Source organism: Aotus nancymaae, unplaced genomic scaffold (assembly GCF_030222135.1).
Source record: "Aotus nancymaae isolate 86718 unplaced genomic scaffold, 86718_ANA_hifiasm-v0.15.2.pri h1tg000053l, whole genome shotgun sequence".
Classification (NCBI taxonomy): domain Eukaryota; kingdom Metazoa; phylum Chordata; class Mammalia; order Primates; family Aotidae; genus Aotus; species Aotus nancymaae.
Genome location: NW_026988467.1, coordinates 4,119,543 through 4,132,987, shown reverse-complemented (window position 1 = coordinate 4,132,987; position 13,445 = coordinate 4,119,543). Strand labels below are relative to the sequence as shown.

Below are 13,445 nucleotides of genomic sequence, written 5' to 3'. Positions count from 1 at the left end.
TCCAACCCTACTCCCCACCCCACGCTGACCCTAAACACACACTGGTGCCACCATGGGAACACAATCTGCTGTGCTTATGTGCTTCTTGCACACCAGACCATCGTATGTTGGTCAAAACCCATTTTCCACCCCCATCTTCCCACCTTCATTTTACAGATCTTGATCCTGAACAGGCCAGGCCCTTTCCTGACTCTGCCTGGGTTCATCCTGTTTGTCCCCTCCTACCTGAATCTGTTCTCTACTCGGGCAAGTGGAGAACCAGGCAGAGTCAAGGCATCTTAGGCTCCGGTCAAACATGAGAAGGGAGAGATTCTCTTAAACCTAGTCTAACGAACTGATCTCACTCAAAGGCAACTGAAATCCTCTAGCTCCACAGCTTTATCTCTAGGTCTCTGTTCTAAAAAGGTCCATTTCACTATAAATTAACTGAGAAGTTACTGTTTCTACTTGTACAACCCAATCACTGTAATAATGCCCTGATAAAGATAGCAACAAGAATGAAAAGTTGCACAGGGGAGCTTTTGCCAAGCAGATGGGTCTCCTGAGTTCTACAATCCAGTCCCCAACGAGTATATTCAAGACCAAAGTAAATACTTCAACATACAGCTTGGAATGGCGTAATATATTTGAGACCCAGTGAGTTGGAAATGTGATTCTTTTCTTCCCTAAGGAAGCTGATGCAGAGGGTTCCTCGGAAGTAGTTAATTGAACCCTCTCCATCAGCTTCTTCAGGGAAGAAAAGAATCACAACTGCCTAGGTATCGGTGGAATCACAACGGCCTCGGTATCAGTAGCCTTCCCACATTTTCCTCCTGAACCCGGGATGCTGCCAGGTAGAAACCAGTGATGCTAAAAGTGGCTGACCAAAGTTCAGATTTCTGCAAATATCTCTATCTTAACAGACTTGCTACCTAACCCCAGAATGAACACTCGACACAGAAAGCATCTCTGACAGACATGCCACAGGATTTCTCACAGAAAATGCTATCTGGCTCCGAAGGCTGGGTCTGAGGGAATTCAAATTCGGTCTTCAGCAAAGGCAAGCAGTGCGGTCCCACTGCCTCAGGAAGGACACAGAGGAAGATCACCACTGGTGAGCTCCTACTGTGGACCAAGAATGCTGGGAAATTATCTTTCCATCGCATGTGGGGGGAGCTAGGAAAACTTCATGTCCTTCTTGGGACACAGGCTGATTCTGTTTAAGCACAAGCATTCTGTGAATCCCCAAATTTCAACCCTACTAGGCGAGGTTTAGAGCAATTTTTTCCCAAACAGTTCAAAAAAATGTGGACAAGAATTTAGGACCAGCTTCTAGGCATCCAGTTCTACCAAGTGAGAGCTCTCCTTGGACTTTAGTGATCTGCAGGGGTCTGCTTCTGCACTGATTTAATCAACGAAAACCTGGGCACTTGTAGGTATATCTAACTGCTCAGAACACAGCTGAGAAGGAAACAGACAGGGTTCCTGCCCTAAAAGAGCTAGTAGGATGGAGAAGAGCTGAAGACAAAAAGAAAAACAAGAGACAATTTCAGACAGTAATAAATACTATGAAAAAAACACACTGCCACATGACAGAGTGACAGGGAACTACCACCTGTTGTCAGGCTATCGGGGGAGGGTCTCTCTAAGGAGACAACATTTGAGGTGAGCCCTGAATGGCACAAAGGAGCCAGTACACAAAGATGGGGAGAAGGGGAAATCATTTTAGGCAGAGAAAACAGCGAATGCAAAAAAGAATCACATTTGTTGGATGCCCAGTATGGGAAGGGTCAATCTGCTTAGAAGGAAGGGGCACATGGTAGGAAATGGAGAGACGGGGCCAGATGATTCATGCTGACCGGACTCCAGATGGATAGAAAGTCACTGTAGGGTCTGAGTGAGTGACCTAATCCTATTTACATTCTTCGTAGATTGCCCCGGCCCGTGCATGGGGAATCTAATGCTAGGGGAGCAACCTGGAGACAGGGAGTCCATACAGGAAAATGTGACAGCTCTCCAGGCAAAGAAAGGAAGGGTGGCTTGGACTAGGGTGGTACTAGCAGAGATGTACAAAGATGGATCCACCTTGGAAGGAGAAAGACAGATAGATGTTTGGGATGGGGAAGAAAGGGCAGAATCAACAACACTCCCGAGATTCCGGCTTGAACCACTGATGAGTTTCTGTAAGTCAACCTTAGCCTTCACATTCATAAATATTCTTCCATGCTCTTTCACCAACTTTGAACTTCAACCCTCACCTGACACCTTTTAACAGTGGAGAGAGAACACTGCACGCTGTCCAAACAGCAAGGCAGATCGAAAGTGTTAATACTTACAATCATGCTTCAAAATGAAAGGTGGGTGAGTTAGGCCCACGCGTCAGCTCAGGACCTGTAAGAAGTTTGCCTGAGCTACATCTCGCCTCCTCCCTTGACCTCGCCCTCCCTGCTAAAAAGTCTTGGTCACCTGGCTTTGCAAAGACTCTCCATCTGAAGCAGCTGCTCACAGAGCATTTTCTGCTTTCTTTTATCAGGCTTTTTAAACAGATACTTTTTCTACCCTGAGTTTGTCACCATTTAAAATGTTGTGCTAGTTAGCAGTAATTATGTAAATGCAAGCCGCCATTTCTATTTTTAAAAGGAACCCCCATTTAGCATTCTTATACCCTGAAATGTTTAAAATAGCTAGTCCAGCGATGTTTTCACTTTATTCAAACTGTTTGTGTGGATTTAAATACAGGTTCAGCAGAAACCAAAGCAAGTCAAACATTTACTTTCTATTAAACATCTAAATCAGAAGATTAAAAAACTATTTTACATTTAACAGAAAGAAGCCTTCAAATCGGCACAGTGGCAGCTTCCCGTATTTACTGCCAAGAAGGGCTGACGCTTGAGAGGTAATCAATTTAGGAAGGGAGGGATGGATTTCTTTAAATTCTTCAAAAAGGGAAAAATACATTTGAGCAAATCTTTTAATTATAGCATCTTCCAAAGAACTTACAAAGCCTTTACTCTTTCCAAACCTAATGCTTTTTAAAGGCAGCTTTTGCCCCTTAATTCCACATAAAATATTCAGTATAGCATAATTAAATTTTATTCCATCCTATTTTTACTGGGTTCACAGAAATAGAGGGTGGCATCATCCTTAAAACAAACTTCCCAGCAACTTCGCTTTCACAGTGAATGGCTGGTTCTTAAAATTGAACTTAAAATGCAAAACCTACTCCAAATGCCTATTTCAGTTCCGGGTAGACGGGTGGGTACTGAAAAGATAAGTTCATTCATATGTCACACCAACCTTCAAATAAACAATTACCCCAGTTCTCCGTTCACTTAATTGTGCTTGCCACAAGGCACCTGAAAGCATCGATCTTCATTTTCAGCATTTAAATCCTGGAGCCTGTTTTATCTTTCAGTGTGAATCTATCTGGTGGGTAAAGAAAAGAGAGAGGAAAAAGGAAAGGAAAGAAGTGCCCATCCACAGTGTCTTTTATCATTTAAGTAAATATTTGGACGTCTGCGTCATCTGTGTGAGGAGTGGGCTTGATGTTTCTGGTCATTTATGTACATGACACAACCTAAATCTTAATCTCTTTTCCAGTCAGGGTCGGTAAGCTACAATTTAAAACAAACCCCTCTCCCTCTCAGCCTAACAAACAGAATACAGAACAGTACAAAAAGCAAGGATTCACGGTCTCTTAAGTGATCCACAGCAAAGCCCACCAGCCAAGACAGCCAAGAACCACACCTAGTCTCTCTCCCAAGATCACGCAGAACTCCTGATGGAACATAAGCCTGTTAAAAAGCTCAACTCCCTCAGTGTGCATGTGAGGCTAAAACTCTTCATTTAGAATTCTGCAAACCTATCCACAGAGATGATCTCAGATCACTGGTTACCCACCCTCTTATTCCAGCCAGACTGTCTCATCTGCTTCCTAACTTCATAAAAGCATCACACCTGAAGAGGGCAACCAAACAACCACAATATTTTTCTCAAGTGACATCTGAAACCGCTGTAAGGGAGCAGCTTGCCCAGCCACGCCAGAGGTTACCAGGAAAGTCAGCAGGGACTGGTTTTGGGTGCTGCTCCAGAACTCACAGGTGCCAGACTAGAACAGACAGCTTTTCACTTTTTTTTTTTTTTTTTGCCCCCTAGAGACAGTCTTGCTCTGTCACCCAAGCTGGAGTGCAGTGACACGATCTCGACTCACTGCAACCTCAGCTTCCTGGGTTCAAGCGATTCTCCTTGCCTCAGCCTCCTGAGTAGCTGGGATTACAGGCACCCACCACCACGCCCAGCTAATTTTTTGTATTTTTAGTAGAGACGGGATTCCACCATGTTGGTCAAGCTGGTCTCGAACACCTGTCCTCATGATCCGCCGGCCTCAGCCTCCCAAAGTGCTGGGATTACAGGCGTGAGCCACTGTGCCTGGCCACAGCTTTTAATTACTTATTTTTAATAGTTCTTTAATGAGGCTGTTAGGACTTCAAAACCTTAAAACATAAATACTCATATATTTGACTTTGTAGTATAGATTCACCTGTTACTGATTTAAAACAAAACACCCACCAAAGTGGTCACAGAGATCTCATAGTCTGGAACTAGCTGCCACTACAGCCACCAGGACATGGGCTCCTCTGAATCCACGTTTTTCAGGAAAGTTACCTGAGATGCTGTTAGAAACGGAGACCTAGTTGAAAATGAAACCAACTAACCAAGGCACAAGAGGACAAAATTTGATTTTTATACCATAGAAACAGGTATTAGAATTTATATAAAAGCATCTACCCCTACCACATTTGGAAAAAAGAAAATTGCTGGGGAGACTCATTTCTGTTTTCAGATTGAATCCCAAGGTTTCAATAAGACGTTCTGCTAGTTTCTCAAGAACCTGGCCCATTTATCACTTTTTCAAACTACATCATCTTCTCATTCAAATATCTCAGTGGCTCTTGTAAAAAATATGTCACACATGTCTCTATTGTCAAGGTTTATCTCCAGCACAATATGTAACCCACAGATCACAAACAAGATGTAGCCTCTCAGAAGGGGCGACAGTTATCCCAGAGCCTGCTGACAGTGCTGGTAGTGTCAACACCAGGAAGAGAATGAGATGAACTCCCAATCTGACCTACCTGGGATTTCTGAAGGCACAGTATGGTGAGGTCTGGTTAATTCAAGCCCAACAATGCTGATTTTACAACATTCAGTAAAGATCTGGGCTGAATCAGACGTGGAAACTGTCAACTAGACATTAAAGAATTATTATGCATATGAATGCACAAACAAGATTGCTGAGGTAGAGTTTAGCCATTTTAAAAGGGGAACAACAGCAGTTTCAAAGCCTCCTGATGGTAGAAGTGTGTGGGCTGGTGATGAGGATGTGTCTTTGCAATGACTCGTGTGGACCCCTGGGCTCTCACTCTGGCTGTGCAGTCTCAGCCAGGCTACTCTTTGGCCTCCCTTACAACATTCGGGTTCATGAAAAGGGAGGGACAAAGCTCTCCTTGCTGGTCTTCCAGGGTTGCTAAGAAACCAAATGAGATGTTGTCTGTGGCATCACTTTCTTAAACTGCAGAAGTACATAAAATCTGAGCTACTATTTTTTTCATATATAATGCTAATCATAGATCATCTATATATTACAACTAGCTGGTGGACTTTCTATTGGGAAGTCCAATAAGCTTTTCTTATTTCTGAAGATAAAAAACCTTTTGTTTTGTTTTTTGAAGATGTATGTGCTGCTACCTTGACTTAAATTGCAATTGCTTGGGAAGTAGCTATGAGATGGCAAAAATGGCTAGTTGAAATACTGATGAAAACTGACTTCCCTGTGTTTCCTTAGGTTGCACAGCTCATTAACTGTACAAGCAGGGAAAATATTTAGGTGTTAAGATCCTGGAAAATCACAGAAGGCTATTCTAATGTCAAATGACCACAGACACAGAGCAAGGTAAAACCACAAGGATGGTTTGGAAGCAGATGCCAACACATCTACAGTGGAATTCGAGGACTCAACACTAACGTTTCAGTCTTAGCAAAGTGCTTAAGTAGGCATTTCAGCCAAATGGGATCCAAGTTCACAGAGATTATAAACTGATCAGGGAAACTCAAGAGTATGAAGGTGGGGATTGCAGAAGAAACTAGGTAAGGGATCCATCTATGGGTGCTCCGAACCATCTTAGCAACTTTGTCATAAATACAAATTATTCTCAAATTAAGTAGTTTTTAATGACCTTTTAAGTTAATAAAGGTTGGGAGGCAAGTCTTTGAGGAAAGAAAGGAAAATGTTTTCAGTAGCAGTCTGCATAGGTCAATCTGTCAGGACTCTTAGACACATCATCTTGCATCATCCTCACAACCATCTCCTGACATAGGTTCAAAACACAGGTTACAAACTATTACCGTTTCACAGCTGAAGAAACTCATGAAAGAGGGACTTTCTTGAGGTTCCACAACTTTTCAGAGTGAAGACAGGATTCGGTTGTTGGTCTGCCTGATCCTAAAGCCCTAAGAGTAAAGAACCTGGCAAAGAAAGCTGGGCATGGTGGCTAATCACCTGTACTCCTAGTATTCTGGGAGGCCAATGCAGGAAAGCTGCTTGAGGCCAGGAGTCCCAAGACCAGCCTGGGCAAGACAGGAAGACCTCAACTCCACAAAAAAATTAAGTAATCAGCCAGGCATAGTGGCCACCACCTTTGATCCCGGCTACTCAGGAGGCCAAGGCAGGGGAATCACTTAAGCTCAGGAGATCAAGGCTGCAGTGAGCTGTAGTCATACCACTGCACTCCCTCCAGTCTGGGCAACAGAGTAAGACATCATCTTAAAAAAAAAAAAAATCTGTCCAAGGGCCTAAGTGGGCAAGGTGGGCTGCCCTCCAGGGAAGACCAAAATAGGAAACAAAGGTCTATCAAAGACTAACCCACTGGACAGGCCCACCCCAAGCTGTGCCAGTGAGTCACCCAAAGGCCAACAGGGAGTCTTCCTTCCTTAACTCAGTAAGTGACATTGTCTGCTCTTCAAAAGGGAGTTAACAGATGCATCCAAAAATGGATGTCCTGGCTCCTCATGGAAAACCTCAACACTGGCAATCCCTTCTTACACCAAGTCCACCTGGAAATTCCCTCACAACCTCAGCTTGCTATAAAGCTGTTACTGAGTCAACGCCAGGGCCACGGCTTCATGGAGTAGGAAACTGACAAGCAGTGAACACATGAAATACAGGGCCAGTCATAAACTGGCTCCTCTTCAGCAGAGCCTCCAGAAGACTCCTGGGTCAGAGTCCCTCTCTGCCTGACGTCCTCTGTGTGCCACCAGAGGGCACTAACTCGTGGAACTGCTCTTTAAAATCAGGTCACACACAAACTGCAGGAATGCTGAATGAAAACTAGCCTTCAAATCAATGAAGTGCTAAGTATGTAATTTTGACGGTGGCTTTAAGCATTTACTGGTCAAAATTTTCAATTTAATTCTACAAAACTTAAAGGTGCACACGTGCAGCAGCAGAATACACAAAGGCAGCTGATCAAATCTTCAGAGTCGTGAAAGTAACCTATAAAATAAATGAAATAAAACTCAGAGTGATGCATTTGCTCCTGCATCTCTGGTTACAGGGGCTGTCATCTGGAGAACCCATCCCAGCATCTTTTACATACACACAGACAATAGAAGAGAGCCAAGAAAACATGCTGATTTCTCCTTTGCTTTAAAAAGCCACTCCTCATTGAATTAGAGTGGACATTAACCGTAATAAAATTACAGTACTGTTTATTAAGCATGATTAAAACATGATTTAATCTGTGCTAGAACCCTCATCAGACAAGCAGCAAACATTGACGAGTGCATGCTGCGGCCCAGCTTGCTGTTCTAAGCACATCCCACTTACTTTACTCCCCACATCCCTCTGAGCACCTATACAATTCCATTTTAGTAAAAAGTCAGTCCAACCTTTCATTTCTTGAATGCAATCAAGAATTCTTTACATCTGTATCCTTTGCTGATGATTTATTTGCCCACCAAACTATAAATAAAGATTTGTGAGTTCTGCCTCACTACCGCTTCCTACAATTATTTCTTCACCCCAGAATTCATGCTTCTTATACTTTCATAAGAATACATGATTATATAATCCAAATAATTCAATGATCAGTTGAATAAAAGATACATCATGACCAAAGGTTTTTTTGTTTTATTTTGCTTTGTGGTATGTAAAAAATTTAGCCTTTGCTTTTATTTAAAAGGAACTGAAACAGCTTTAATGGTTTGATCAGAAATACTGGTTACTTCTTTATGTAAAATAAAATTCAAGTTCAACTGGACCTTAGTTTTCCTGATTTTGGTTGACTGCCTTCAGTGTGTAATAAATAACTGAAGTTTACACTGAAATGAACAAAATCTGACAAATAAGCTATAGCTGAAAAGAAGTTTCAGTTCTTTAAACAATTCATCACAAGTTACCGCTACAAATAAACTCACCTTGAGATAACAGCCTACATCACAGGATACTGTCTCCTTGGTTTTGTTTCTGTTCTTTGTTGGGGAGAGGGGGAAACCTCCTCAAAGGTTTTCAAGAACAATATTGGTATTCTGGCCTATGCCAACACACAAGGAATAAAGACAAGGTAACCATGGCATCTGTGAAGTTATCTGGAACAAAAGTACTTCTGCTAGTATTATCTAAGTAACTGCCTCCAAGTTCCCTCTAGATCTCTGTTAATGGTCTACTTGATCTACACAATATTTTGATTTATCTTGTTTACTTGATGCCAAAATGTATGTTAAATAATGAAGAGAACCACTAAGTATCTGCCTGTTTTCTGCCTCCCTTTCATCTCTCAATGTTTCCTTCTAGACTCTCACTAGATGTCGATATTACAGTATTCCAGAGACATGACTCATGTTTCCATGCATCTGTATCTTCTACTTCTTCAGGAGGCACAGAAACTATCACACATAGTAGTTTGTAATTCGTAATTCCAAAGTCCTGATATGCCCCAGCTTCTAACAGCACCCTGAACTAGGCTTCCAGTTATTTCAATCACAACAAAAGCTTTATGCTTCTTCCCAAACTTTCACTGCTTCATCACTGAAAAAAGTATATGTCAATGGCAAGTTAAAGAAAAAACATTCAGAAAGGACGCGACATGAGTGATCCACGCATTCACATTCGTTCAACAGCATTTATTTAGATCTGCACTGTGCCAGCACTGTCCTATGCACTGGAGATACACAGGTGACAAGACAAAGGCCCTGCTCTCATGGAGCTTCCATTCTCATGAGACAGACGGTAACCCACAGGAAAACATACCACTGCTGGGGCAGGTGCTAGTAAGAAAAAGGCAGCTTGCTGAGGGGACAGAGTGACATCATGGATGGTCACGGAGGCCTCTGGACCAGAAGGTGTGTGCACAGAGCCCTGCCCTCCAGAGCTCAGTCACGCTGCAGAACTCCTTCATGATAACTCCGGATGAGGCAAGAGTAGGTCACTTTAATCTATTTCATTTTTAGTAACATTCAGTTCAAATTACTTTGGGGTTTTCAGAACAATTAATTCACTAATAGAACTGTCTTAAAGCCAGACATGGGGCTGGCAGGATGGGAAAGCTTTCCCTATGAATTCTGCCAGGTTTCATTCCAATGTGTCAGCCCTCACGGCTCCAGCTCTGTGGATCCCTCTTCTTTGCTGCAACCATGAACAAGTGTGTGGTGAGAGCCTGAAATAAATAGGTGTAAAATGGGTCAAAACCATCGCTTCTATTTCTGTTTTTAACTGAAGAAAATATGCCCCACTTCCAGAGGCAGAGAGAGAAGGAGACATCTGGGTAAAGGTAAACTAAAGTACATACTAAACACACATGTGTACATATACAGATGAACGAGTATGTGTCTACCCCCACCCACATACCATACACAAATATATACACCCACATACGTCTGACTTCTTCGCCTATGATAATCCAAAACTGAATCTCGTACAATGGTCTTTTTGCAATCATTACAGCAAAACTTTTATTGGGTTCTATGTTTTATCTTTAAGAGGCCACAAAACGTTTTTAAAAGATCAAATAAAAAATTAAAGGTTCAAAGAAGATCATGGCTCAGATTCAATTAACACTAATTTTAGAAGACTTTTTTTTTTTTTTTACTTACTATGCATATTCAGCAAACTACTTAAGTTTTGGTTTTTTTCTAACATAGCATCCCAGGGGAGTCATTACATACAATCAGCTCCCTAATTCAGATGAACGTGTCTAAGTACATATTGATACAACAAAACACAATGCTTCCAGAGGCTCCCTGCTAGACTGCTGAAGCACAGGACTAAGAAGGTGGACCTCTTCAATGCCATTTTCGGCGCTTCCCAATGTTACTTCCTAAGCCAGTTTCATAGATTAGAAGAATATAATACTTCAAAGGGATACTCCAGTTTCCATGAGCAAAATGACTAGCATCTCCTAACTGATGTAACAACCTAACAAGTGACAGATGACTTCTACAGGGGCTCTTAAAATGACCAAAGATGCATAGTGATGTTGAAGGGAAGCCCCAGCTTGTTCTTTCATTTCTCTCCCTCACTATTTTGGGGGAAGGGTCAAAAAGGGAGTGGCTTTAGATAAAATACTCAACACTGTGCTCATGAGTCTTCATGGGGCAAGCTGGGAGCATGTGGTGGGGTGTGAAGGGTTCTGTCTCATTTGCTTCCCAAATTTGAGACTGATTTCCAACCAAACCTCAAATCAACTGAATATGAGCATGACTGTTTAATTCCAGCGGACCAGTGTGAGAAGAAGCTCGCATTCAGCCCTGTGTCCGATGTGCAGAGGCAAGTGACTTTCAGAGCCTAGAACAGGTACTGAAAAGAGCATGCTGTAAAAAGTTGTGGGATTCTTACAAGGAAAGCCCTAGTGACATGTATGGCCTATTTCCCTAGTAGTTATCCAACTAAATAATTACTTAAGATATCAGCACAACAAATGGAAGATTTCAAGGCAATCAAGTGTCAATTACATTTTTTTTTTTTTTTACATAAAATACGAGTTCCTCTGGAATCAGACAGCAGCTTCTGACTTGTTTTCCATTGCTCTTTGTACATTTGCTTTCTGCTACCAAAATTTTAAGACCTGTATAAACAAAAACAGTATTTATTCTTCTCTTCCTCCAAAACACTTACCAAGCTTACATTTTTGACTTGAAGGTATGTTGCCCCACTGTCACTGCCCCCATCCATCCACCCATAACCACGTGCAGATACTGGGCTCAAGCAAAACAAAAATAAGGGAGGCCCAGCACCCTCACCCAAGGAGCCCCCACTTGAGTGGAGTAGACACCAACAGAGATAAATCATAATATGCCATATGCCATGGCAAGGGCCCTCAGAGGACATGGGAAGCAGTGCCCAGGGTAAGAATGAACCAAAGGCCAGGCTGTGCTGAACACAGCCCCCAAGAAAAGGTGTATGGGAAGAGTGGCATGCAGGCTGCCCTCCAGAGGAAGGGCTGGTGCAGAGAAGGGAACAGCAAGTAGGAACAGAGAGAAAAAGTGTCCACACATCAGGGTAGGGGAGGAGGCAGGTGAGATGCAGCTGGGTGGGGCATGTTGCACTTGATCAGGAAGGGGTGGGTTTGGTGTTTCTCTATTTTCACCTGCATCTACACTCAGAGGTGGGAGTTTCAAACTAATGAATACTTTATTAGCAGAAACAAATCCAAAGGACGGCAAAAAGAACCACCAAAGCAATGGCATGCATGTGGAGTCTGTACCCTGAAGATGAGGAAGGGGAGCAAATGCTTGCCTACTACAGACCAAATACCTGCCCTGGTTAAGACTATGCTGGCTATGCTGGTTCAAGTTTAAGTTTCAGCAGCAAATTTCTGAAGGAATAAATGAATTACAAGTTTAAATGTTATACTTTGGATGTTTTGAGCATTCTAATGACTCAGCTATAAACAGAAAATAATTTTAAAATGTCAGAACTCTCACTTTCTTAGTCCCCTGAACATACAAACTGACCTTCACTTTCAAAGAAACTAGAATTGTGTGTGAGCCAAATTGAGTAATTATACTAACAATGCCTTTAAAAAGCTAATATTTTTTAAAAAAACAAATACTTCCATAATGTGTTGTAATTTACAAGTGATATCATAAAATAGCTCTTCTTTTGCTGGGATACATTCCATTCCATTCATCATAAAGATTTCTGTGTGAAGGGTGACTTTGTAAGCCAAACACCATTTAGTGGGGAGAAAAACCTCAAAACAAATTACAAGAAAGCCATTAATGTTCTTTTAATTTCTTGCTTAATTTCCAGTTCTTGGTATCCATACATTTCCTCATCAGATGGAAACATTTTAATTAGAATAAAGAGAGTTTAAGAAAACGTATGTAATGAGTAAGCTTTCATTATTACTAAATGGCATTAACTGAGCTTTCTGTCATGTGAATACAATGGTGCGGGAAGAATACTTCATGTGAAAGAAAGGAAAGCAACACAGTTGGGGATAAAGCAGGATCTCTACATGCTCCCAGATTTCCAAAGGTGGGACACTGACAAGCGCTAGACTACTTAGATGGCACATTCCCAGGACATTACTACAAAATGCACAATTACTCCTTCAACACACAAGGCATCCAGGAACACACGGTTCACAAATACTTGCCTCAAAATGGGCTCCCTTCCTAACAGTGGGGTTTGTAAGTAATTTTTGAGAAGAATTCTTTGGTTAATCATGACACTGCAGGCAACAAACTAAAGGGAACCTGAAGTAAGCTTAAACTTGATAGAGGTACAGAATCAGGGCATCCATTAACCTCTTCCTTGGAGGCGTTCATGAGCAGCTCACACGATTAAGATGAAAACTAGTAACAGCATGTGTGCTGCTGAGATTCTCCCGTTTACTCTGTCAAAATAGTTTACTTTCCTGGACTACAAGGCTAAAAAATATCTGATGGTATCAATTTTTATTAATCTTTAAAGACACACTGTGTGGATCAAAGCCAAAGTGTGTGTATGTGTGTGTGTGTGTGTGTGTGTGTAGAACGAGCTAAATTCTCTGCATGGTAAACGGCTGCTCATGCCTGCCCTTTTGAAGGGTTCAGATGAATGTGGGCAGATTTTGTATGTTGCTGCCCTGCATCACATGAGACTGCCTCGAAGCCACTGAATGTCAGCTCATGGCTCATTCTAATATATTCAGGATTGTTAAGTAAAACTAATAGAATTTGAGGTATTTAAGAATTATGCCTAAATCAAGACAGGCAAACATATGCCAAAATAAAGGTAAGAAACTAAAGGATATTTTTCTCCTGGCTTAAAAAAAAAATGGCTGTTAATGAGTTGTTCACAATGGGTTAGCATTTTCATTAGTGACTCAATGTAAGTCCTACTGGAAAGGGTGCCATTTGCGGAAGATCCTGTCAAAATTTGAAGTTTGTATTCCAATACTTTACTATGACTCAGAAATCTTGTC

General features: G+C 41.8%; 1 protein-coding gene across 9 annotated transcripts in view; it reads right to left on the bottom strand.

The window, feature by feature from the left end:
• CAMTA1 (calmodulin binding transcription activator 1) overlaps positions 1 to 13,445 on the bottom strand; it is a 964,678-nt gene that overhangs the window by 851,250 nt on the left and 99,983 nt on the right. Inside the window, exon 5 of one of the 9 annotated variants that reach the window (XR_010337677.1) lies at positions 9,145 to 9,692. The exons of the other annotated variants lie outside the window; for them this stretch is intronic. The gene's annotated coding sequence lies outside the window, so the exon portion shown is untranslated. Of the gene's footprint in view, positions 1 to 9,144; positions 9,693 to 13,445 lie in introns of those variants that run through there. 9 annotated transcript variants of the gene reach the window in all.